The 26155-nt window shown below is 39.9% G+C and overlaps 1 protein-coding gene across 2 annotated transcripts in view; it reads left to right on the top strand.

Annotated features, from left to right (window-relative positions):
* The window catches only part of MARCHF1 (membrane associated ring-CH-type finger 1), a 436459-nt gene that overhangs the window by 95481 nt on the left and 314823 nt on the right, over positions 1-26155 (top strand). The gene's annotated exons all lie outside the window — the stretch shown is intronic.

Below are 26155 nucleotides of genomic sequence, written 5' to 3'. Positions count from 1 at the left end.
GAGAAATGTCTATTTAAGCCTTCTGCCCATTTTTTGATTGGGTTGTTTGCCTGTTTGTTATTGAGTCATATGAGCAGTTTCTATATTTTGGAAATTAACCTCTTGTCAGTTGCATCATTTGCAAGTATTTTCTTCCATTCTATAGGTTGTCTTTTTGTTTTGTTGATGGTTTCCTTTGCTGGCAAAAGCTTTTAAGTTCGATTAGGTCCATTTGTTTATTTTTGCTTTTATTTCTTTTGCCTTAGGGAACTGACCTAAGAAAATAAATATTGCTATGATTTATATCTGAAAATGTTTTGTCTTTGTTCTCTCCTAGGAGTTTTATGGTGTCCTGTCTTATGTTTAGGTCTTTAAACCATTTTGAGTTTATTTTTGTGTATAGTGTGAGGGAGTGTTCTAACTTCATTGATTTACATGTGGCTGTCCAGTTTTCCCAGCACCATTTGCTGAAGAGATTGTCTTCTTCATTGTATATTCTTAATTATTTTGTTGAAGATTAATTGACCATAGGTGTGTGGGTTTATTTCTGGGTTCTCTATTCTGTTCCATTGATCCATAGGTCCATTTGTGCAAATATCATGCTGTTTTGGTTACTGTAGCTCTGTAGTATTATTTAAAGTCTAGGAGGATTATGCCACCAGCTTTGTTCTTTTTCCTCAGGATTGCTTTGGCAATTCTGGGTCTTTTGTGTTTCCATATGAATTTTAGGATTATTTGTTCCAGTTCTGTGAAAAATGGCATGGGTCATTTGATAAGGACTGCATTCAATCTGTGGATTGCTTTGTGTTGTATGGCCATTTTAACAGTATTAATTCTTCCAATCCAAGAACATGGGATGTCTTTCTACTTCTTTGCATCATATTAAATTTCCTTTATAGTTTTACTTTTTGGTGTATAAGTCTTTCACCTCCTTGGTTAGGCTTATTCATATATATATATATATATATATATATAGGATATATATATATATATATATATATATAGGATATAATTTTAAATGGGATTTTTTTAACTTTCTCTTTCTGATATTTCATTACTAATGTAAGAAATGCAGCAGATTTCTAGATATTAATCTCAAATCCCACTGTCTTGCTGAATTAATTTATTAGTTACCATAGTTTTTGTGTGGAGTCCCACAGGTTGTCTTTACAGAGTATCATGTCAATAACTCTTTACATAAACTCATTTTAAAAGTTATTTTTTCAATATGCCTGTATTCTTTATGACCGATACTTTATGACTGATACTTGCTAGATGATGACAACCATAGCAGCTTGTACTTTCACAACTCAAGCAGCAGATTTCTCAAGGAGTATTTTATAAACTATTTTTTTAAAGTGTTTTTAAGCTGCACAGAGCCTCGGTGGGCCATCTGGTTGGCTTATGAGCAAGCTTAAGTGGTCTGTTTCTATCTGACACAAGACAGTTCTACTCTTATACGTTCTATATGTTACATGTCAGTGTAATGTTTTAGGCAAGGAATGAATAAAAGAAAGAAAGAATGAAGGGTGGAATATATAATAAGGAAATATGTTGTATCACTGCTGTAGATAATACATTTAAAAGGTTTCTAGTCTGGAAGAGAGCTGCCTAGGACACAGTACTCACACTTTTACCCTCATTTCCTTTGTTAACTTAAAACAGGAAATGCAGTGAGCAGATGAGGCCATCTGACATGTTTTGTTTCTTATTTGCTACATGTTCAAAATTAAATTGCTAAAATGCCAGTGGGCTGAGGGGTTTTCTGGTAGTATTTTATTTTTGCTTTTTAAAAAAATCTATGGAAACCCTTTACTGTTTCATTGAAAAGGGACAGGTGAATCGCAGGCAGTGTCATTTGATGATGGTGAAATACACAGCAGGTCAGTCTGGTACAGAGTTATCTGCCATCATTCAAGTAATTGACCATGAGGCTCAGAGGATGATCAACAAGTCGTGCACATTGGAAGGGAAAAAACCAAGTCCAGGGCGATTTGCTGTGCTTTCTGAAGCAGCCTGGTTTCCTTCTGTTCAGACTAGCTTTGAGCTGGTGAAGGGAACTGAAGTTCCACTAATGCCCAGGGGCAAGCAGTCAGGGGAAGGAGGTTCCCTCTTAAGGGAGCAGGGCGTGTATTTTGGAAGTGCAGCAGTAAACCTTTGCTTGTCCTGTGAGATGACGACTGCTCTTCCAGCCTTTTGTTTGCCTTCATTTTTGAGCGCTGAGAGTTCATCCGTTTCCATAGGCCAGAGGACTCCTTTGTGAAACGTATTTTGGAGTAAGTGGATCCACTTGACCGTATCGGATCCATATTGGATCCACACTGGAAATGTATTTTAATCTTTAAAAATGAGAAACCTAAACCCAAAGCAGGAACGATGTGCAAAGAACATAACTGGGAATCTCGGTTTTTGTGTTTAGTTAACACCTTCTATTCTAGATTTTCCTTTTAGAAATTCAGTTGTTAAAAGTACTTTACTAGGAGCTGGTAAAGTCGCTTATCTCCATGGGACCTGGGTAAGAAATCAAGAAGACAATTACCGTCTCACGGTGAAGATTTAATTACTGTTTGTATGCTGCCAAGATAAAGCCCAGAAATAATTATTACAAATTTGAGAGCTCTGTATGTTTGACACAACAAAGCTCTCAAAATTGCACCCTGACAAGATCTTGGTGACCTATTCTCTTTTCATATGGTGTCCCCTGGGCTTAAAGCTTGCTTAAGCAGTGATACAACACTGATATTTGAAATACAGATTAATTATACTAAGTAGTGTGAAGTCAGAAAAAATAAAATGAATATAAACAAGTGTAACATATTTCAAACTTGCCTGATAAAGTTCTCTGAATATTTATGCATTTATTAGACACCAGTCTGTTCCTGGTGTTGAACTAGGAAGCAAAGGGGAAAAAAAAAAGGTCAGGTTTGAGATCTACCAGAAATTTTCCCAGTGATGACAGAGAGCTGGCTTGTCCCAGGTTAGTGATATTTCCAGAACTGAAATATTATAAATCCCCAAATATGCAATTAGTATGAAAAAGGAAACCTACTGTATCAAACAATGCATCAAACAAAAGTGCAGTGAAAATTAAAAAGTAAATAATAAGTAAGGAATAAATACATAAATAAGAATGTGTCTCTTTCTAATTAGGAAAGTAGAAAATGCTCTGAGTATTTAAACAGAGGAAGTGTAGGGCAGGGAGTTGGTGCCACAGGTAATGGATTTGCTGATAAATCACTCCACACTCCGCTCTCCCTGTTATGTGGAATGATTCCTAATTCCTTTCAGATCACTGTGCCTCCCTCTTCCCTAAAAACCACAGGCATCAAAACTCATTCTAACAAAACATCCTACCTAATACCCCTCTTTGTCATAATCACCTGCAGACCTTTGATGAATTACCCTGTATTCCTCAGACATGTTAGCGCCTGGATAGTGCCCTTCAAAATTGTTTTCTGTTCTGTTCAAAATGGGTATCTCGCTTCGAAATTGTTCCTGTAATAATTGATCCTTCCAATTATCTTGTATATCATTCCTTTGTCCTTCTCGTCTCCAATATCCTAGTCTCCATTCTAACTAAGCCATCCCTTCCTAGGGCTATTACTGTGCACCAGGTCTGTTCAGTAGGACTTTCTGCAGTGATGAGAATGTTCTGTACCTATGGTGTGCAATACAATAGTGCTATAGACTGAATGTGTCCCCCTAAAATTTATAGACTGAATGTCTGGGTGTCCCCCTAAAATTTGTATGTTGAAACCTCACCCCCAATGTGGTGGGATTTGGAGGTGGAGCCTTTGGGGGGTCGATTAGGTTGTGAGGATGGAACCCTCATAAAATAGGTCTTAGAGAGCTCCCTCATCCCTTCTGCCATGTGAGGACAAAGAGATGGCTGTCCATGAGCCAGGAAGCAATTTCATACTGGACAAACGAGTCTGCTATTATTTTGATCTTGGACTTTCCAGCTTCCAAGTCATCTATTTTTGCAGCTGGAAGAGAATAAGACCCATATGGCTATTGAGCACCGAAATATAGCTTTTGTGACTAAGAAAGTGAATTCTAATTTTACTGAATTTTAATTAATTTAAATAGCCACATGTGAGGACCATCTTATACACTGCAGCTTAGACTTTGTCATTAACAATAACTCTACCCATTTCTTAGTCTTATCTCCATGTTTACCCTCTCTGACCTCATGCCAGTGTTTCTAGCTCGCTTTCTCTAGAACCCGTCTCCAGCAAGTTTTAGACCCCTCCCCTTAGACTTTGAATCCATTGATCTTACCACTTTTCACCGTCTTTAGCCCAGTGAGCTTCTCAGTTTCCTTTTTACACAACTTAGATTCCATGAGCCATCATTATAATCTCTCCCTGTATTTACCATTCATCTTGCTTGATCTTCTATTCCTTCTGGGTATTTGATTGGAAAACCTCCAGGTCTAGTTTAATTAGATTAAACCTCCAATCTAATTCTTTGCCTGCTCTGGGCACTTAGCTGTGCCGTGAATGTGGCTGAAGAAAACCAGGCTTCCCACACCTCCCTGTAACTTCCTGGCCACTTAGCACAAGCAGACCCATAGAGCTACCCAGCTACCCCTGTTCCTCTAGCTCATTCACTCTCTTACTGAACTGATCAGCTAGTTCATACCCTCACCCTGAACTCCTGAGACCTCCTCTCTCAGCCTCCCTCTCAACTGATGCCCTTGCTTTGTGCGATCAGAAGAGAACTTCCATGAGTCTGTAAGCCCTTCCAACATCACCTACCCATCCGTTGATCTGCGCGTCTACACTTCACACTTCCCTCCTTCAGCTGAGGTGTAAGTGCCCAAGATCTCAGCCAAGGCAATGCCTCAACTTGTGTGTTAGACACAGTTCCCTCCATGTTACTCCAAGTCACTGGGGAAATTCTTTTAGAAATCTTCAGTTTTCTCCTTGTCCTCCCTCATTCCCATCAACATTCAAGCACATTATCTCATTAATCTCATTTTAAACATTTATTTAAACATGTCGTTAATCTCATCTTAAACAATGAAAGATCTCATAGCCCGCCACACCATTCCAGCTCTGCTCCATGTCTCTATTCCCTTACGCAGAAAAAAGCCTCAGAATTGTCCACATTTTCTACTTTCACTGAATGCCTTCGCTTTCTCTCTTGAGTCCACTCAAGCCAGCTTGCTTTCTTCTTCTCTTTTTCTTCTGTCACAGTCACCAGTGACTGTCCCCCTCCTAATTTAAGGGCCACCTCTCAGTTGTCTTCTGACAGAGCATTTAATCTACATGGTTAATTCCTCCTCCTTGTAACAGTGCCGTTGCTTCTCAGAACACCCCACACTCTCCTGGTTTACCTCCTCCTGGCTTCCTTAGCTGCTGTTTTTCTTCAGACTTCTTTACTGGCTCTGCACAGTCTCCTTATTTACCAACTTTGTAGTCCTCTGGGGCTGAATCTTTAAACCTCTTCTCTTCTCTTCTCTGTTTTTACTTACTCCTCAGGAGATTTCGCCCATCTCTCGGCTCTAAAACTCAAGCACATGCTCATTATGCACAAATTTATGCCTGCATCCCAGAATCTCTCCCCTGAAGCCTGTACTCAGGTGTCTCTCTTCTTGGTGCTCCTTACAGAGTCTAATAAACATTGCTAATTTAAATATGCTTAAAATAAATTTCTAATCCCTCCTTCTCAAAACCTAACAATTAACACTGCTCCCATCTCATGTAATGACCACCCCATTTTCCTAATTGCTCTGATCCAAAACCTCAGGTCTTCCTGTATTAACCTCTCACCACTCTCCCCTCCCTCAAACCACATCCAAACCACTAAAAATAAATCCAGAATCTGACTACCTCTCATCACTGCTTACCCATCTTAAGCTTTCTACAAGATTACTGGAAGAGCCACTTCATTGCTTTTACTGAATTTGCTGGGTTGGAGTCTACCAGCAGAGCTTCTGGAGTTCTTGAGATTCAAGATGGTCTAAACTCTTAAGAACTTCAACTTGTAAAAAGCCATTCAGTATTGATGGCCACCATGTTTGGCATCAGATGCCCTGACCTTCCCTCCCCAGCCCTTCCAAAGCATGTGCATGTTTTTAATATGAAAACACTTCCTGCTTGGAATACAAAGAATGGCTTCTGCTTTCCTGAGTGAAACCTGACGTACACTCTGTGGAGAAATAATTTGCCTCTTGAAGCTGCTACTCCTTTCTTCATTTCCTTCCGATACTTACTCCCTGTTCTGATTAAATAACCCCTCCATTTCCTATCCTTTTTCCTGCTTTCCAGGCACTGGTTTATCTGCACCACCCCAGCTGACATACTTATATTGACTTATCTGCTTAGTATCTGTGTCCCCGCAGTAGAATGTAGGCTTCCTAAGGCAGAACACTTTCTCTTTGATTCACTGCTGCATTCTTATTGCCGGAAGCACGCCCAGCATCGAGCACATTCCTAAAACATACTTGTTGAATGAATGAAGGAATAAATCTGGCTATACTTTAAGAATGAACATAGTAGTAACTAACTTTTAAAAAGTGTTTACTGTTTGCCAGACACAGTTGTGAGGGCCTGACATAATATTAGCTCATTAAATCCTTACAACAGCACAATGAAGAAGATTTGTTATCACATGGTTTTATAGATGAGGAAACTGAGGCACAGATGGATCAAATAATTTGCCCAAAGTCACACAGTTAATGGAGGTCAAGGGTCAGGGTTTGATCTCAGGCAGTCTGGCATTTTTATTGCCGCTCAAAAAATAAACAGCATAAAGAATAAAGATGGGAAGGGAGAGTCCATTTAAAAATTTCAAACCACCCAGAATATTTTGTGATATAAGCACAGAAAATTCTTTTTACTTACTAATTCTGACACGAAAACATCAGAAATTTCAACATAACTTCCTACATTTAAAAAGTAACAAAAATAGTATATGGTATTTACTATTAAGAATTTTTTTTTTTAGTGGGGAGTATATAGCTCAGTGGTAGAGTGCCTGCTTAGCATGCACGAGGTCCTGGGTTCAATCCCCAGCACCTCCATTAAGAAATAAATAGTAAATAAATAAATAAACCTAATTATCACCCCCCGCCTCCACAGAAAAAGAGTTTTCTTTTTCATCTGTAGATGGTGGTTTGGCAATAATCACTTACCAGGCAGATTTGTCATAAGGGTATGTGCTCAGGAAGGTAGGACTTCTGGTCCATAAAACACAGTAGAAAAAGGAAATGGCGTCAGGACGTGATTCTTGTCACACATGACGGGGAGCAGATGTTACTCAGTGAGACACAGGCATTCCCGGGACTAAGGTCTGAGAAACTCAGTCAGAATCCCTCTTGTCGATCTTTTATCTGTTATCTGGCCTCTTTTCTCCCACCACGTAACGTATATTTGTTGAGTGTGTTTGGCTGTACTACGTGGTGATGAGACAGTCTGTGCTCTAAGTATGTTTATAATTTCGTAGAAACGCATAAGAAGTTACCACATTACGTAGCCTCTTTGCTAAAGGGGAAGCCTCTGGATTCCCACGCCCTGGAATCAGGCCCTGATTCCAAGACTGAGCAAGATATTTAATCTTCTTGTACCTCAGTTCCTTATCCCTAAAGTTGAGATGAAAAGACCATCTGCCCCCTAGGATTATTAAAGGATTAAATGGCTTGATATTTATAAAGCACTTAGAACAGTGTCCGGCACATGGTCAAGACGTCATAAACATTGCTTGTTATTGTAATGTAATTTACATGATATTATCCTAAACTATGATAAACCACGTGTGTCCCCAGAACATGGCACTTCATACGATGTCTCTATTTTCTCCATTATTTTCCCTCCCCTAACGTTTTCTGTTGCAAAAACCTACAGTCCTCCTCTTGTGTTGCTGTCACACTACTCTCACACACAGGACACTGTGGATGCCAGGGGTGTGGGAGTTTTCCCCCACAGCAAGCAATTCTCTGGGGTCCCAGCAGGGTGTCCTACAATTTAACTCAATTCTGACACTCTGTACCTGGAGCTGGCATCAGACCCCACAGGTTAAAGCTGCGTCCCACAAGGCTGCTCCCATCCCACTTGAAATACCCACCACAAGCATTGTGGATCCTGGGTTACCCGCTGCTTCTGTCTGACTTGGCTACAACCCCTTCTTCTGGTTCAAATAATCTGCTAGAGTGGCTCAAGGAACTCAGGGAAACAATTTGCTCGCTTATTAAAAGATGTGATGAGGGCTACAGATGAAGACCCAGATGAAGAGATACACAACACGAGGTCTGGGAGGGTCTGGAGTGCAGGAGCTTCTGTCCCCAGGAGAAGAAGGGGTGTATCCTCTCCCAGCGTGTGGATGTGTTCACTCACCTGGAAGCTCCTAGGACCCTACGCTACGGGGATCTTTACGGAAGCTTCCTCACATCATTAACTCCATTCCAGCCCCTCTCCCCTTTCTGGAGGATGGGGGATGCAGGTGAAAATTAAGTTTCTAATCATGGCTTGGTCTTTCTGGTGACCCGCTCTCACCCAGGAGCCCCCCTTACCCCAAGTCACCTCATTAGAACAAAAGATGCCTCTAGCCTTCTTATCACTTAGGAAATTACAAGGGTTTTAGGAGCCTTGTTCCTGGAACCAGGGAGGGGAGCAATCACCAATATATAGATTTCCTATTTTCTCATACAGGTCATTTCCTGATTCCTCATTAACTCCAGAATGTTACTGAAACTCAGGTCAAGCATCAGCCCAGAGCTTGAATAGCATTTATCTCACCATAGGTAATAGTTGATATAATTTACTGTGAATGTAAATTTGCTTAGATACATGCTTCTATCTCATAGGGACCATACTGAACAACTTCGTGTCTCAGCTTCTAGCACAGTGTCTGGCATGTGGTGCAGAAATTAAATAGCAAAATGAAACAGTGCTTGCTGCACATGAAATGGTAAGGATATTAGAGAAATGCTGTAATGCTCTCCAAGAAGAGGGCCTCATGCTACCTCCCAAGGAAACTTCGCAAGTATTGTGCCTTGAATTTCCAGCTGTCTGTTGGATCCTCAGCCTTAAGAGCTCAGACAGTGAATTGGAAAGCACACCAATACTTCATTCATTTCTCAGGAGTGGACGCTGACCTAATGAATCAGACAAACGGAACCAGTCTGCAGTTTATCAATTGACAGTGAGAAATGACTGTCACCCAGACAAGAATACTCAAAGTGCAAAGATGAGTGTGTTCCCTTGCTAAAGTCAGAGCTTCAGGAGGCTCTGCAGTAAATACATGTGGAAGAAAGAATGAATTCAGGTAGAAATACTCAAGGGAGAGTTCTGGACTGGAAAGTGTAGTATCTGAAGGTGTCGAAATGGAAAAGTCCCTTAGGCATGAATATTTGGGGCAGGGTGAGAAGAGGGTTCAAAGCGAAAGTTTAGGTAATCCTTGACTTCTTCATCTTATCTTTCCAAAATTCCTGTTTATCTTATAGGAGAAAGGTTCCTTGCACCCAAAGCCCAATGTTGTTCTGGGCTTTGAACTTACAACAGGGATTTACTGTATAGCACAGGAAACTATGCTCAATATCTTGTAATAACCTATAATGGAAAAGAATCTGAAAAAGATATATATATATATATATATATATATATATATATATATATATATATATATATATAAATAAATGTGTATATATATACCTTTATAACTGAATCACTATGCAGTACACCAGAAACTAACACACATTGTAAATCAACTATATTGCAATTTTCTTTTAAAGGATCTTTCAGATTTTCTCCTGCCGGAAGCCCTTTCTATCCTGAACCCACATCAAGGAAAATGCAACTTGCTTTTCACTTTGGAAGTGAGAAATCTTAAGTAGGTTTTCTGGATCACAAAAGGTCTTTCCTTCTTCAATTATGTTTACATTTTATACATATTTTCTACATATGAACAGGAGAATCTCCAACCCTATCCTCTTCTGTTTATTCTATTGACCTTAATTAATTACAGGATTTGGGTGATTATTTTTGTAATGTCTTCCTAGCATCTATTTTCTTTACAAACTGCCTCATAATAGTTAAAACCAAAGGCCTTCAATTTTTTTTTATTGAGACACTTTATTATTTAAAAATATTACTATACCTTTCCCAATATATTTTATTTTGCTATATTTGTTAATAAGCAATATGTAACAAGCTATATAGTGAATCATCACATTGTGTAGACTATAAAACACACACAAAAATAGAAATTGAAAAAGTGAGATAATGCTGGAAAAGATTATACATTTAAAAAAATATTGATTATGATATTTTAAATGTTATCTATGATGATAATGTCATACAGTCATTTAGCTAATATGGCAAATTCCAAAGCACAGAGATAACAGGGCGTATCACTGGTACCTACTTCAAATCATAGTCTTAAACTTTTACTGGTATTTGTGAGTCTATGTAAGATCTGATTAAATAATTTCAATCTATGGTGTCTTTTAAGATAGTTATAAACCACTTATTCAACAAGGGAGATTGATTTACTAAACTAGATTAAATGACCTTGAAATGCACTTAACAGGTCATGTCTAAACTAAGGGACATTGAAATATGCGGAAATTAAATGACTGGGTGAGGCAGCCGCTGTCCATTCCCCACCACGAGGGACGCTCCTACCTTGGGAACCTTGCGTGATGTAGCAGCCTGAGTGAGGAGGCTGGTGCCTGTCATTGACTGGGAAAGCTTAGTACGGCTCAGTTTCATTTACTGCTATGTGTGTTCATGTATGTATTTTTCATCCTCAACCCTACACACCGCCTTATTTGCTTATTCTCCTTTCAGGACCCCCTCTGATTTAAATGGAATACTTTTCCAAATTTATCCTCAAGCATTGCCAACTGCAGAGAAAAGTAATTCTCACTCCTGGAGATTGGGGCATTCGTTTTCAAGTGACGGCCATTAATTTTTTTTGAAGTTCTCTTATTAAATTTTAAAAAAATCTTTAGAAGTAAAACAGCTTTAGCATTCATTCAGTCCTATTGGTTTTTAGATAAAGTAGTTTTGTCAATTATTAACCATTTTCTAAAGTGTATACCATGTCTGATTGCTAGCTTGGGCTGTCTCCTGGCATGTAATTATGTTTATGTAAGTTTGCAAGTTTAAGGATGGCAGTTTTAGAACAAGGATAAATGAGATCTCATGAATGTGGTCAGGGTAGTTTGAAATCAGTCAGCTCTGTGATGGTGATGTTTCAAAGGTCTGGTGACCCCAGCCTCACCCATGACCTTCTCAAGTACTGAGAGGTCTTGGAACCAGGGTCGTGGTCAGTAAATATGAAAGACGAGGGGGAGGGGGGATGCAGCCCCAGTGCTAGTTTGTCACATTTGTACCCACGACCTCTCAGAGGCAAGAGAGGCTTGGACCCTCCATTTAAAAATGTACTTGGAATACTAAGGAAAATGAAGGAATGCCCAAGTACGGTCATATAGTAAAGCACATTTTAAGATAGAAAAGGAAACAGTCAACATTCAGGTGACACTAGAGAGTTTTTTTTTAATAATTATTGAATTTTCTTAATACAAGACTGCTTTGTTCTTTCTTTCTAGAAATCTTTTAAGCAAAGATTTGGTCCCCAGGTTCCAGGGGACGATGAGGGCCTCTCAGGACACCACGTAGGCTGGCGCATCCTACAAAGTTGCAGTCCCCTGGACCGCTCCGCTAAGTGCCTTGGGCGCATCTGACAATCAAACATCAATCTCTTTATTCTGAAGCCAGCTTTTAGACACTATTTATAAAACCTAATAAATCAGGGCTTCCTCCCTCATTGAATAAATGGGGAACATTTTTTTTAATCCCAGTGTAGTAATTGGTAGAGGAAATGGTTAATAATCACGGTCTATGCAATTCAAAGACATGTTTATACCTTCCTCCACCAAAGAAAGATCAAAGAACATCAATTCACTACTTCGTGATAGATTTATTAGATGTCTCTGGATTAGACGCAGAGTGGGGCAGGCAAAGGGCCCAGGATGGTGGGATGAAAGCTTGATATTTACAGCAGTGCTCTGTAAATAGAGTTGTGAGAGTTAGGAAATACAAACATAAGACATCAGTTACATTTGAATATCGGACTAAAAAAATACTTTTTTAGTACAAGTATGTCCCAGTAAAAATTTAGGGTATGCTTGTATGAAAAAACATTCATTGTTTATCTGAAATTTAAATTTACCCAGGCATCTTGTAGTTTATCTGGTAACCCTATCTTTAAGCCTCAGGGAAAAAATATCACAACCATAGCATCCTTCTAAAATCTCCAGTATTGGCTCTGAGTACTCTGTTATCAGATAGTGCAATATCTGATCATTTTTAGAGCAAATCTTAAGACTTCTTAATTAAGAGTTGGATTGTTTACTGGAACCTTTTAGCAAGTCGGGAGACAATAATGAATATGGTTAAGAAGCCTTAATGACTGGGTGATTATGAGCCCTCATATCTTCTTATCTAAAATGAAAAAAAAAACAAAACCTCTGTATGTAGTTCTCTGTGTTTTAAATAAGGAACAATAATGAATGAATTAAATGGAATTTATTTGAAATTATAAGTGGAACAGAACATATTACCACTGTTGATACTCAGTGACAGAAGATGGAAGAAAAGGGATGTTAACATCTCCTTTCCTTTTCCAATCTCAGTTCAAAAACAAGGCTTAATATTTTAAAATGTAAAATGAGATGCTTAATTGCAATTCCTATTTTTGGTCATACTATCTGTGATGTGGCGATCACCCATTTCCAGCTAGATATCTTTCCAAAGCATCTTGAATATGTTTTATTTTTGACCTTTGTTATATTTTAAATACCTGAATTCCTCTAAGGTCGGACCTATCGATGTTCAAGTACAAGTGTAAAAATGCACATTAGGTAAAATGCCACGGTAAGAAAATGGCTTGTTTGGAGGAAAGCAATCGATCTGACCTACCAGATTTCACCAGGCACCAAATTCCTTACATGAAATCAACAGACCAGGTAGGAAGGTGCTGCGTTCTACTTGTCAGCGTGGATGCCAGTGGATGCAGTATAATCAAATTCTAATCAGACGCCAGCATCTCTGGGCGTCTTGGTTTGTACGCGTGATATGTGGTTGACTGCGTCTCCTTTCATTAAAGTTACTTTCCGAACATTAGGCATATTTGTCTATTCCCAGTGGTGGTGGGGAGCTGTCCAAGCAGGAGACAGTGACAGCCAAGGGAGGTACTCCCAAGCATGTAGGATACCAGAAGCAAGTGACGGCACGAGGGGAAGGGCAACGGGCTTGTTTCCTGCACGGTTGGCTCCCAGAGGCTCAATTGTGTATATTTCACCTCATCTGGAATGTAACAATGTTTTCATCAAATTATTTTTTTAAAATTTTAATGAGCTGTCAACATTGGACATCTAATATGACAATGGAAAAAGAAAAGCTATTTAAAAAAGTGAGCTAACGTGGTCTTCAATGGGGCTACATCCCAAGAGGCAGAATTCAAAATTAAAAGACAGTAATTTAGACAGCTTGTATAGATGATGAAAGCTTTGTTTATACATTCATAATCCCTTCAATAATGTAGCTGCTTAGCTGACTGAAAGGGCGCGTTTCCTCCCAAAGTCGAGAGTCTGGACAAGACAGCTTCTGGAGTCGCAGCTTCCCTGGGACCTGGGAGCTGTCAGGCTGCTTAGGTTCTGACTGTATCGTCGCCCTCTGTAGTGTGGTTAGCATTCCCGTGTCACCTTTGCCTTAGTGACAAAGAGGTTAAGTGCGTTCACTGGCTTAGTATCACCACCAAGTCCCAGAGATGCAACTGTATGTTTATTTCTGGCAACAAAGACTTCCCATCATGGTTGACTCTTTGAAAAGCAGTTTCAAAGCAAGACATGGAAGATTTCCTCTTTCATCTCTGACCTGGGAATTACTGTATTTCGGCAAATTAGAAAGAGAGGCAAGTTTCTTGTCCCATTGAGAACAAAAATAAATCAGTTGATTAGGTCTCATACCTCAGACAGTACCCACAATTCACTATTGATGTAGTTTTCTTCATGACGTGACAGAGAACTTACGATGTTATTTATGGATGTTTTCACTGGGATAAACTCATAATCAAGATATTTTATTTCCATGACAGTCCCTTGAGGGGATGACAGACAGGAAACGTTAGACTACCTCGTTCCCTCATGGACCGGAGGCGGAGTGCAGGCTGCTGTCAGATTTAATAAACAGCGCCCGTCCACGTGGCTTTGACTGTTACGATCGGTGTTGTGTGCCCAAGTAGAGTTGATAGCAGTGTTTCTGCTCTAAATCTTTCCACTGATTCCTGCACAGTAGTTCCTATATTTCCCATACTCCTGATCTTTTCTCTGCACCCCCTAAACCTGATCCCAACCAGACTGCCTCTTTATGGCTTACTACCTCTCTACCCCCTTCCCTTGTTAGGCGCTCAGTTATTTTGTAGTTGAGACACCCTGCAGGCAGGAAACGTGTCCTATGCACCCTCTCCCCCAGAGCCCAGCAGAGGCACAGAGTGGGCGCCAGATGGGTGTATGTCTGATGGTTTTATCCCTCACACCTCACAGAGTGGGTCAGAAACGTTGTTCTGTGTGTGTAAATATGCACTTGGCTGTGATGGGATTGATACAGGAAAACGGGACATGAGAGGATGGCCATGTCCCAGGTCTCCGGTGAGTCCCCAGAACGCACCCCCTCAAGTAAGGGTCCTTGGCTTCACGCAGGAAAGAATTCAAGAGCGAGCCATAGTTGAGTGAAGGTAGATTTATTCAGAGATGTGCACACTCCACAGACAGAGTGTGGGCCATCTCAGAAGGCCAGAGAGAGCAACCACAAGGTGCAGGGTTGTTAGTTTTTATGGGCTCGGTTACTTCTTATGCTGACAAGTGGGAGGGTTATTCTAACTACTTTGGGGAAGGAGCTGGGATCCCCACGAATTGGGCCACTGTGCACTCTTGACTTTTTACGGTTAGCCTTGAAACTGTCATGGTGCCTATGGGAGTGCCATTCACCACACTAATGTACTTCAACGAGTGTGAAATGAAGCTCAAGTTCTACTAGGGGTTGACTCTTCTGCCATCTTGGTGCTCATTGCTGGTCATTCCTATAATGGCTGTGCCCTGCCCCCTGCCCCCTGTCTCAGGACGCAGGGGGTGTGAGGCTGTGCAGATTTCCAGCTCTCCCCTGTCTGCGCTGCACTGTTGCCCTGGTGATGCTGGTGCACTCCTTAAACGTTTCCTTCTCTCTACTTATTTCTAATTCGTTCTGCATTAAACATACTTCTCTCCTCCTCAAGTGAGTCTGTCGGTGCAGAATGCTAGAGGCTCACTCACACGGGCGTGAACAGGATACTTGGAGCAGGAGTTCACATTGGAACCTCAGGATACATATGGAATATTTAACAGTTTTAAGTCAAGCTAATGCATTTTAGATAAATATGCCCTGTTCTCCTACATTAAAAAATATAACTTTATGCCAAAAAATTGCTTTTAGGAAGTATAAAGCTATATTTTTTAACATAACTGCAAATTGACAAAAATTCATAGACACATTAATTTAATTATTTCTGCTCACATCGATGTGTGTCTCATTAGTGGGTCAGCAATGTTTGGTGGAATAGTACAGTAAAGTCTTCCTAATTCATATATATTTACATATATATATTCACAAAAAGTTGTTTTCTCATTTTGATTTCAGCAAAATAATTATGTTGTTACAATCAATATATTTTATATAATGTGGGTTTCAGTAAAAGTAATCATCTAAATGATTAAAAGAGTAAAATGTCACTATCTGAAATATGGAAAATTCAAATATAATAACAATGTCTGTTAATGTAAATATAAATATAAAATCTAAATTATTTTCCTTTTAAGAATTATTTTTCTGAATATTCAGTTATCTAACTTAAAAGGTAAGTTATACATCATATTTAATAAGCATCAAAATCTGAAAGCAAAAACTTGAAAGGTGAAAATTTTAAATTTAAATTTATTTTCTGTAAAGTTCCCAACATTTGATTACATAATTTTATAAAAAATAGATGTATTTTCAATTCTGTGTCCACCTGGTTGCTAATGGATTGGTCAGTATCGGGTTTCAAATATAACTCAATTCACACGTGTATTTATAGATACATATACTATATGCATACAGGATTGATTGACTGATGTAAGTAGACTACTCACATACAATACTTACAGATAGTACTGTATATTTTAAGAGATTTTGCATTGTTTAGGATTGCAAATTTTTCCTTATCCACTGTGGGTGACTGTTGGGAATGCCTTACGGTCATGCTGTCAAGCACCATGTGTTGGACCTATAGGACAAGTGAAATTTCCGAGTGGCCCTCAGACTATATCCACTGACTTTTACCCTCGACTTTTGATTTTAAAAACTATACACAGAGAGAGAGAGACATACCCCTCCAACTCCTTTGTCTAGAGATTAGTTTTGAATTACCAAAATTATGGATGGTCCTTGTAAAATTCAAACAATATAGAGAGGATTCAGCAAAAGTCACTCCACTCCTTCCATGGTCCCCTTTTCCAGTAACTGTTACTAAAGTTTGGTGTAAACTGTTCTGGATACTTGCGTGTGTATGTGACGCACACACAAGTACTCACACACACATGCACATTGCGTGCACGCACTTTTATAAATGTAGGGGATGGTACTCTATGTAGCCTGGAACTTGCTTTTTTTCCTTTAAACAATGCATCATGAGTGTCAGCCTACTTCACTGTTTATATTGTAAAACTGATTTAATCATATCCCACAAATGATGTTTAGATTGTTCCCACTTTTCTGTAATTATAAATAATGCTGCCATGAAAGTCACATTTATATGAATGTTGTATAAATGTAGCTGGCATATTTGGGAACACTAGTGCCACTGGACCACTGTGTTGGCGTCCTGAGCACATCTGTAGCCAAGGACCCCATCTCATTGCCTCAGTCGCCCCCGTCCAAGCCCCAGGACCCTGCACCCCTCCCCCGATGGAGAAACTACAGGGGTCATGTGTGGCCCACTGTCTCCAGGACTGCGCTACGATGTGCTCAAGTTATACAAAATCATAACAGCTCTTTTAAGGTTACCTGAAAAATGAGTTCCCCTTCTAAACCTCTTCCTTGGGAAATCTGAAATGTCTTTCTATTAATAGTTGAGCACTTAATCTTGTTCCACCGTGGAACCAGGTGGCGCTTTGTTCGTTGTAATTTCTCAGGGGACAGAAGTGTTGGAAGTCCGTGTTACATGGTGCCACTCAAACGAAGCCTCTCGCATCCCTGGCAGGTCCAGTCCTGACATCCCGTGGTGGGAAAGGGGCATCTTGGTAGCACCGGGAAGATGTTTACTGAATTAGCCTGCAATTGCTGGTACAAAAAACTGACTTCCCACAGTGCGTGGTAATGGTACCTATAAATTATTTATTTTTAAAATTCGACATGAGCCACAAACCGCTGAGGGGAGTTTATTTTACGGCTTACGGGGAGAGTCCTTCAGTTACGTGAACGGTGAAGCTCCTACAATCTTTCTCAGCACCCAGCAGAGGAATGGACTCACGTGCACCCGTGCTGCTGGATCCAGGGCACGACCCCATCCTGCCTAAACTCCAGAACAAAGGCATGGGGTGGGATTGAATTCAAAAAGGCGCTCAGGGCCTCCCACATCCCAAATTTGGAAAGCCTTCAACAGGCCAGGGAAATGCCCTGAAACCCAGGCAGCCCCAAAGCAGTGTCTCTTTAAGTGACTCCTTGATTCACGGAGGGGCACGGGTTCCATCCACTTACTGTCTGAGCACAAAGTCAGAACAACTACAGATTCACTTAGGTGAGCAAATATCTTTTTATTTTTAATACCGATACCTCCCACCTGGGCTGCTCACCGCCGCCGCGATTTACCTCGCCTCTTTCATGCTCACTGGAGTAAAGCAGCCCATGTTCTGCAGAAGCAGACTCGTTCCTGGCAAGTGTCTGCCCAAAACGAACGCGACTACAGGGCATTTGGCAGAATCCCTACAAATGTTTGCCAGATGAGGTCCAGGAAAACGGGAGCACGCCAAAGAGGCAGAGGGCTCTTTGCTCTGACAAAGGGGCTGAAAGAGAAAAGTGAGACACACAGGAAAGAACATCATCAGACAGCTTGAAAAACCCCCTGTGAGACTCCACATCTGAAAGCAGCGGGCACCCCTGCCCCCCGGCCGCCACTCCGCCCGGGCGTGTGCGCACGCATGGATGTAAACGCGTGCTCGCGCACACGTGCACGAAGTCACGGCAAGACACTGCGCTTCCTTCTAAGTGTAACCAGAGGCTGGGAGGGTTGTAAACAGACATGATCCAATTTGCATTTTTAACAGTCCACTCTGCCTGCTTTGTGAAGACTGTGCTCTCAGAGGACAAGAGTATTCGCAGGGACATCAGGGGTGGAAGCGCTCTGAGTAAAGCTCCGCACTTTTTAGTTCTTTTGCAGGTAAGAAGATGGACTTTAGGAGGAGTGCTCCGAGTTCCTTTTTTGGCCATGTCGAGGTGTTGATTGAGTGGGGATTTGGATATATTTATCTACAGATAAGGAAAAGGAGAGGTTGGGGTGAGGTAAAATTTGACAGTATAATGGATAACTTCTCCAGAAAATGGAAGAGAGTTGTAGATCAGTGATTCTCAACCCTGTGTTTTCATTGGAAAAAATAATGGTTCCCACATCCAGGTACAAACTAATTGAATAAAAATGGGTGGGATGGGACTGAGGCAAATGATGATTTTTTTTTTTTTAATTCTCCTGTTGATTCGGATGTGCAGTGACGGTTAAAAACAAAAAGAAACAAAACAAAAAAAAACATTGTTGAAGAGAGAGAAGAGATCCAAACCCTGAACGTGTAGGAAGAAAAAGATAAATGGTGAACGTATTGGGATTAAATCATTGATGCCTCTGTCACATAGACATTTAATCAAGATCATTGCTGTAGCGAAGAAAATGACTGATCTTGAGATCACAAGTGATGGCAGATAAAAGGGGCTTATAATGTAAGGCTGTCATTATCGTTTATACAGTACAGTTCTTAATACAGCCTCCAGAGAGTTAAGCATGGATAATAGTTATTCAGAAACCTGTGGACTTTTAAAAGTATAATTTGGGACTATTTTCGGCTCCCAAAAACTTCAAAAAATTGGTACTAATTAAAGAATGGTTTGACACAATTAAATCCGTGATTGAATCCATAAAGTTATTTTAAAGTATCTGATTAATTAATCATCAAACACTATTAGCTTAGCATTTTGCTCTCCGTAGCCTTCTGCACTATAAATATTTCTTCTTGTAACTATTTGGAAAATCTAGCTAGTTAATTTTCTGACTTAACTAGTGAATTGATGAAAGAATATTCCACATCCTCATGCAAGACTGGAGAAATGAAACAGCCGTAGACTGTAGAAAAGCTGGATTTTTGTCCTCACCTCTTCTCCTTTTTCACCATCCTTTTTTGGGGGCAATAACCTATATTTCCATGATGTCTAATATTAACTTCTATACAATCACTTCTGTACCAAATCTAAAACCCTAACTCTGATCCCAATCCTTTTTCATAAGAGTACTTCAAGCTGCCACTGAGCTGGAGGCTGCAGTGGGATTCCACGTGCCACGTGCAGAGTAGGGAAGCCAGCTAGGGAGATGTTCTAATGATGCAGAAGAGAACTGAAGAGATGGAGTCAAGCCAGGGTGAGCAGGATGTGGACAGGATGTGGAGCTGGACCGGAGATGCATTCTGAAGTCCATCTCTCTATTCTAGTGGCTGACTAGAAGTACGACGAGGGACAGTAACCACGGATGGCGTCCACATTTCTAGTTAGAACGTGGATGGGAAGTCCTCACAAAAATGGCAGTTTTAGGTGACAGAGCGATTCTGAAGAGAAGAGAAGTTCTGTCTGAGACATAGTAATTCGGCCATTCCTATAGGACACTGACGTGGACACGCTTGGAGCTGGCTGTGGAGTCCAGTTTGGGGGAAACAGGTTAGGGCTACATTGAAAGATCTAGTGTTGGACTGTCCATTTTTGCTACCCAGATATAATTTTTACGTCTAGAAATACTGGATTACTTAAATTTTTAGAAAACGTCTGTACTTTTTATCCTCACTTTTGTGATACATGGTTCTCCTTTAAGGAAAGTCTTCTGTGTGACACAGTTACCAAGACACAGTTTCTCTGAGAGTTGTCAAGACAGTTTCTCTGAGAATTTCTTCATCTTTAAAACAAGGAGACTGTGTCTAATAAGGGCTAATAAACAGTAATCACATCTAATAAGTAATTTATCTAATAAGGGCTTTTCGAAATTCCAGTTCTAATATTTCCCCTTTCTTTATCCACACACATCTTTATGGTTCTGTGGTCTCTGATTCTCTGCCATTATCTCAGTCTGAAATCTCCTTTCTTCAAATATTAATTTATTACTCCGCCTTCAAAAGTGTGTTAAATTCCTCTCCTTCGTTCCCCTGGCCAGAATCAGGTCATTTCTCAGCATGTCCAGCAAATAGCCCCCAGGCAGCCAGCTGAATGAGTGGAATTGCCCTGACACCGTAGCATGGTTTGCACGAGTCTTAGCAGTTTACAGAATCCTAACTGAGCAGTTCACTTCGGGAAAGATTTGATAGTTTGGTTTAAAGCACGGAAAAAGTGAGGTCAGTTTTCACACACTAGTACATGCAATAAAAGGGGACAAATAAAGATCGCAACATTTTATTCAAATCAGAAGAGAGGGTTCATGAGCCCAATTTCCATCCTGTCACAGAGCAGGATGGTCACGCTGTGAGGTTTGTGAGCGGTTCTCACTGCATGTTGTGTTGGGCGATGTAATTAAAGGAATGAGTTTTCTTTCCTATTGGGATTTTTAATCATCACCAATTTGAGGTAATTTTGGAAGAAATTGTGACAGATTATTGAGATTTTGTATATTTCATTGAGGAATCTTGCTGAGCTGCTTTTTCACATCAGTGCCTTTGAGAAACTCAAAATTGTGGACTTCCCAGGGAATCACTTGTGTAGCTCACAAAGCTACCTGAACACATTTACCTGAAGACGAACTGAAGGAAAACATTTCAAGAAGGGTATCAGCGGTATGTTAAAAAAAAAAAGGCAGGCATTTGAAATCAAACTCAACATATGTGTCAATGTAAGGCAGGTAAAACTGAGTTCAGTTCTCCTCATTATGAATTATCCTGGACTGACTAAAATTACAGAAAGAGGAGGCTTATTGAGATAGCATGTAGACATGATATCAAAATTTCCAAAGAAATTCATAAATATTATTGTGTATAAAAGTAGCTCACATCCCTGTGGTTGAAGTGCACGTCGCAAGGTGTATGGGAGGTTTTTTTTTCCCCCTCTACATTTGGGTCCATTTCAGGAAGGTCAGGTAGAAAATTTTCTTTAAAGGCGGACAACTATCCCAAAGATGAGTATATAAAGTACAAAAGTTTTCTAAGAATTTAAGTAATCCAATGCTTCTATGCAATAAAATCTCAGCCACGTGGATATCTTTTTATTCATGCATCTCTGGGACTTGCAGCATTTGGTGTGCAGAGCTGATGGTACACGCCAGGTCTCCCAGACCAGCTATTAAAATGGTCCAGCACCTCTCTGCTGCAGGTGGTGAATGATGCAGACCTCAGCCTTCTGAGTGAAGTCTTGCCACCTGGCTGCCATAGCATCTCTGATAATCCAGCAACCCAAAGGATTATATCTACTGCAATCAGTAGTCCCCGTGCCACACTGGTTGTTAAGTATTTCAGATGTCACTCCGTTAGTAACTCTTACTCTAAGCCCCATGTCCATCTCTTTTGCGAGACCCAGATCGCCAGCTCAGCCCAGACCTTACGCATGTGTATAGCCTTCTGACGTCCTGTGCTGTAGATGGTAATGCTTGTTAAACTGAATTTAATTCTTTTCAAGTCTTTAAAAATAAGAATCAAAGTCAATATTTAGGTTGCAATTACTGTCTTAGCCCAGGTAGTCTAGAAAAAGGAGTCCAAGGCAAGGCTTCCACGAAGCTAATGCTTTATTAGGGGTCCAGCTGCAGAGCAGTGCAGGTGCGGAAAAACACAAAAAGATACTGCGTTGTCTTTCTTCCCATAGCTTCACAAGAAAACGTGGTGAGTCGGCTAGCACAAAGAGGAGGTGTCCAGGGCGGACCTGTAGAACCCCTGGGCCCCAGAACAGTCCACAAGCAGGAGGAAGGGCAAGGGATTTGTGCCACTTTTTCTCTCCCTGAGCTTAGCTTCCCCCTGGGCATTGCTCCCACACACTTGGTGTCACCAGGCCAGGAAAGGCAGAGGCCGGGGAGTCACAGTGCCTGTGAATTTGCCATCAGGGAGCAGGCAGGGCTGTCAGCAGCAGCAGCTCCCACCGGGTGGATGGAAAGCCAAAAAAGCCCAGCCCTGACGGCACCCTGACTCTTGACAGGAGCTGAGATAACCAGGTGTCAGGGAACAAGGCGACAGCAGCAGAGGCCAAGTCCCGGGGCACAAGAGTCTGGACTGACACATCACTGAGGACTAGTGCAATTTCTAAGTTCAAGTTTCACCTAAACCTATAAACAAGGTCCCCTCTCCCCACACCCGAGCCTGCACCACCTCCATGTGAGTTGTGAACTTGGTACTTAAAGGGAAACTTACTTAGGCTTCAGTTTCCTCAGTCTGATGGAAGGAGCGAGATTGTCCATGAGCTGGAGAAGAACCTTAAGAAATTGATTTTTTGAAGTTTCTAATGAATTGGGTCTTCCCAGTTTGACTTTATTTGTTTTACAATAAATGCTGAGAAATATCACAACATATGACAATTTATAGCCATATTTCTGGTATTCTGGTACAGATTATCTTGGAAGTATCATTTTTAAACAATTTTGGGTTTTTTCAGCTTTATTGAGGTACAGTGGGCAAAACTATATATATTTCAAGTGTGTGAGGTGATGATTTGATACATGCATGCCTTGTAAAATGTTGCCCACAATCAAGTGAGCTAATCATCCATTCCTTCAAATGGTTACTTTTGTGTGTATGTGTGTGGTGAGGTTAAAGATTTACTCTCTTGGCAAATTTCAAGTACATCATACAATTTTTTAAATTGTAGTCACTATGCTGGACATTAGATCCTCATAACTGATTCATCTTATAACTAAAAATTTGTACCCTTTGACCAAACATCTCCACCTTTCCCTGAGCCCCCAGCCTCTGGCAACCACCCTTCTACTCCATTTCTGTGAGTTCCACTTTTTTTTTTTCTTGAAAGTATTTTGAAAGTAATAGATGAATTATTTGTTTTGGCATAAATGCTTCTTGAATGCAGGTAACTTGTAATCAACCATGTTTATCTTTCACTTCAAGATACAGCACTACTGTGATAGCTCTTCTGATGTAAAACAAGGAAGTTGCCTGTCACACTAGTATTTACTGTAGAAAAGGGAAGCGTGATTTTCAAATATTTCTTACATCAGATAATTCTTGGTTGAGAGCTTTTATCTTCCAGTCAACCCTCCCAAGGGTCTACTTTCATCTTCTGTTATGGGTACAGAGTTCCCATTCTTCAGGAGTCTACTTGGGTATATTTAAATGAAAAAGTAAGTGTTCTTTGGCATTCTACTTTAATCAACTGTTGTCTTGTTCTCTTCATTGGGAAGGCAATCAACTTAGTTTTACTTCAAGGTGATACACAGCTGCAGAAAACATTCACTTTACATATGCCAGAAGGATTGGCTAAAAGTATGCAGGATCCCCAAGGTAATTTTGAATTAGAATGAAATGTCACTTAGACTAACATATTTAGAATTCCATTCCACTGTGCCTAGTAAAACATCCAGCTCTTCATAATGGCTGGTTTTATTGTATTACTTATTTTTTTTTTCTTTTAAACATCTTCATTTCAAATACTTTAAGCTGCTTCTCAACTAAATTAATTAATAATGAACTCCAGTATCAAACAGCCTCCTTGGCTAACAAATTTCAATCCTTTTGGACATTACAGTTCATGAAATTAGTCATTTTAGTAAACTGTCAAAAACAAACTTTCCCTGCATTTGATTTTGGATTACTCATGATCTAGGAATTCCTGGTCTCAAATATTAACAAAGGAAGTGTACACAGAATGCCATGATAAGTGAGTAAGCAGAATGTTTTCATATAATGTAAACAGAGATGTCAAATGCACACCCCATGCTATTATCTTCTGTGTCTGGTTTCATAGGGTCACATACATATACTTTACTCTAATTAATCAAATTTAAATTGTGTGTGTCTTTTATGTCAGTTCACTCTTCTGCCTTTAACTTTTCTATGCCTTTTCCTGTGAAGTCCTCTAGAGGGCAAAGACTTGTGTTTAAAGTTCTCCGAATAAGACCCACACAGCACCATGGGCCAGAAGGAACTTAAGTACAGTTCTGATATTGGATTATATAGTTTTAGGCAAAACACTGGTTAAATACCAATCTCGTTATTATATTCTACCTAAATAATTTTTCCCAAGTTAGAGCTTTCACTAAACACCCCGAATTGTGCCATACCATGTTAAAAACAACAACAACAACAACAACAACAAAAACTCTTTATGCGTGATTAGGGATGAGAATCTTACCATAATACATGAGGGGAAAAGGCTACTTTGTTTCTCACATATGAAAACCCTGATTTATGTTTCACTGACTTTTTTTAAAAATTTCAAGGCATCTTAATCTTTCTCTGCACTAGGATGAGAAAGGCAACATTTCTAGACTGACAGTTTCCTTTAATTCATCCCATTCTGCTTCACTATAATGTTGGGTAAATGTGACAGCAATCAGGGAAGAAATGTGCACTTCAGATTCTTTGTCATGGAAGTTAATTAATTTTTAAAATATTTCCCTTCTGCATTGTGTAAAACACTATTCATAATATGCCAACAAACCGAGCCAAAGCAAACAGGAAACTTGGGTACTAGACAGAAATGCAACTCTGCTCTATTTTTGTCCATATCTTAAATAAGTTTTTGAAACAAAATCTTGTAAGATTAAATATATGGACAGTGACAGGAATAATAGAAAATGAGATTAGTTTGAATGCTAAAGCTTTTCAAATGGACAGTGTGCCACATCCTAATGACAATAGTCATTTGGAACCTCTAGACAGTTTTTTTTAATTTTTTTTATTGAGTTATAGTCATTTTACAATGTTGTGTCAATTTCCAGTGTAGACCACAATTTTTCAGTTATACGTGAACATACATACATTCATTGTCACATTTTTTTTTCACTGTGAGCTACCACAAGATCTTGTGTATATTTCCCTGTGCTATACAGTGTAATCTTGTTTATCTATTCTACATTTTGAAGTCCCAATCTGTCCCTTCCCACCCCCTGCCCTTGGCAACCACAAGTTTGTATTCTATGTCTATGAGTCTGTTTCTCTTTTGTATTTATGTTCTTCTTCTTTTTTTTTATTTAGATTTCACATATGAGCGATCTCATATAGTATTTTACTTTCTCTTTCTGGCTTACTTCACTTAGAATGACATTCTCCAGGAACATCCATGTTGCTGCAAATGGTGTTATGTTGTCATTTCTTATGGCTGTATAGTATTCCATTGTGTAAATATACCACTTCTTATTTATCCAGTCATCTGTTGATGGACATTTAGGCTGTTTCCATATCTTGGCTATTGTAAATAGTGTTGCTATGAACATTGGGGTGCAGGGTTTTTTTTGAAGTAGGGTTCCTTCTGGATATATGCCCAGGAGTGGGATTCCTGGGTCATATGGTAAGTCTATTCTTAGTCTTTTGAGGAATCTCCATACTGTTTTCCACATTGGCTGCACCAAATTGCATTCCCACCAGCAGTGTAGGAGGGTTCCCCTTTCTCCACATCCTCTCCAGCATTTGTCATTTGTGGACTTTTGAATGATGGCCATTCTGACTGGTGTGAGGTGACACCTCATTGTAGTTTTGATTTGCATTTCTCTGATAATTAGTGATATTGAGCATTTTTTTCACGTGCCTGTTGATCATTTGTATGTCTTTCTTGGAGAATTGCTTGTTTAGGTCTTCTGCCCCATTTTTGGTTTGGGTTGTTTGTTTTTTTCTTATTATGTCATATGAGCTGCTTATATATTCTGGAGATCAAGCCTTTGTTCGTTTCATCGTTTGCGAAAATTTTCTCCCATTCCATAGATTGTC

Source organism: Camelus dromedarius, chromosome 1 (assembly GCF_036321535.1).
Source record: "Camelus dromedarius isolate mCamDro1 chromosome 1, mCamDro1.pat, whole genome shotgun sequence".
Taxonomy (NCBI): Eukaryota; Metazoa; Chordata; class Mammalia; order Artiodactyla; family Camelidae; genus Camelus; species Camelus dromedarius.
This window is presented reverse-complemented; position numbering and strand designations above follow the sequence as displayed.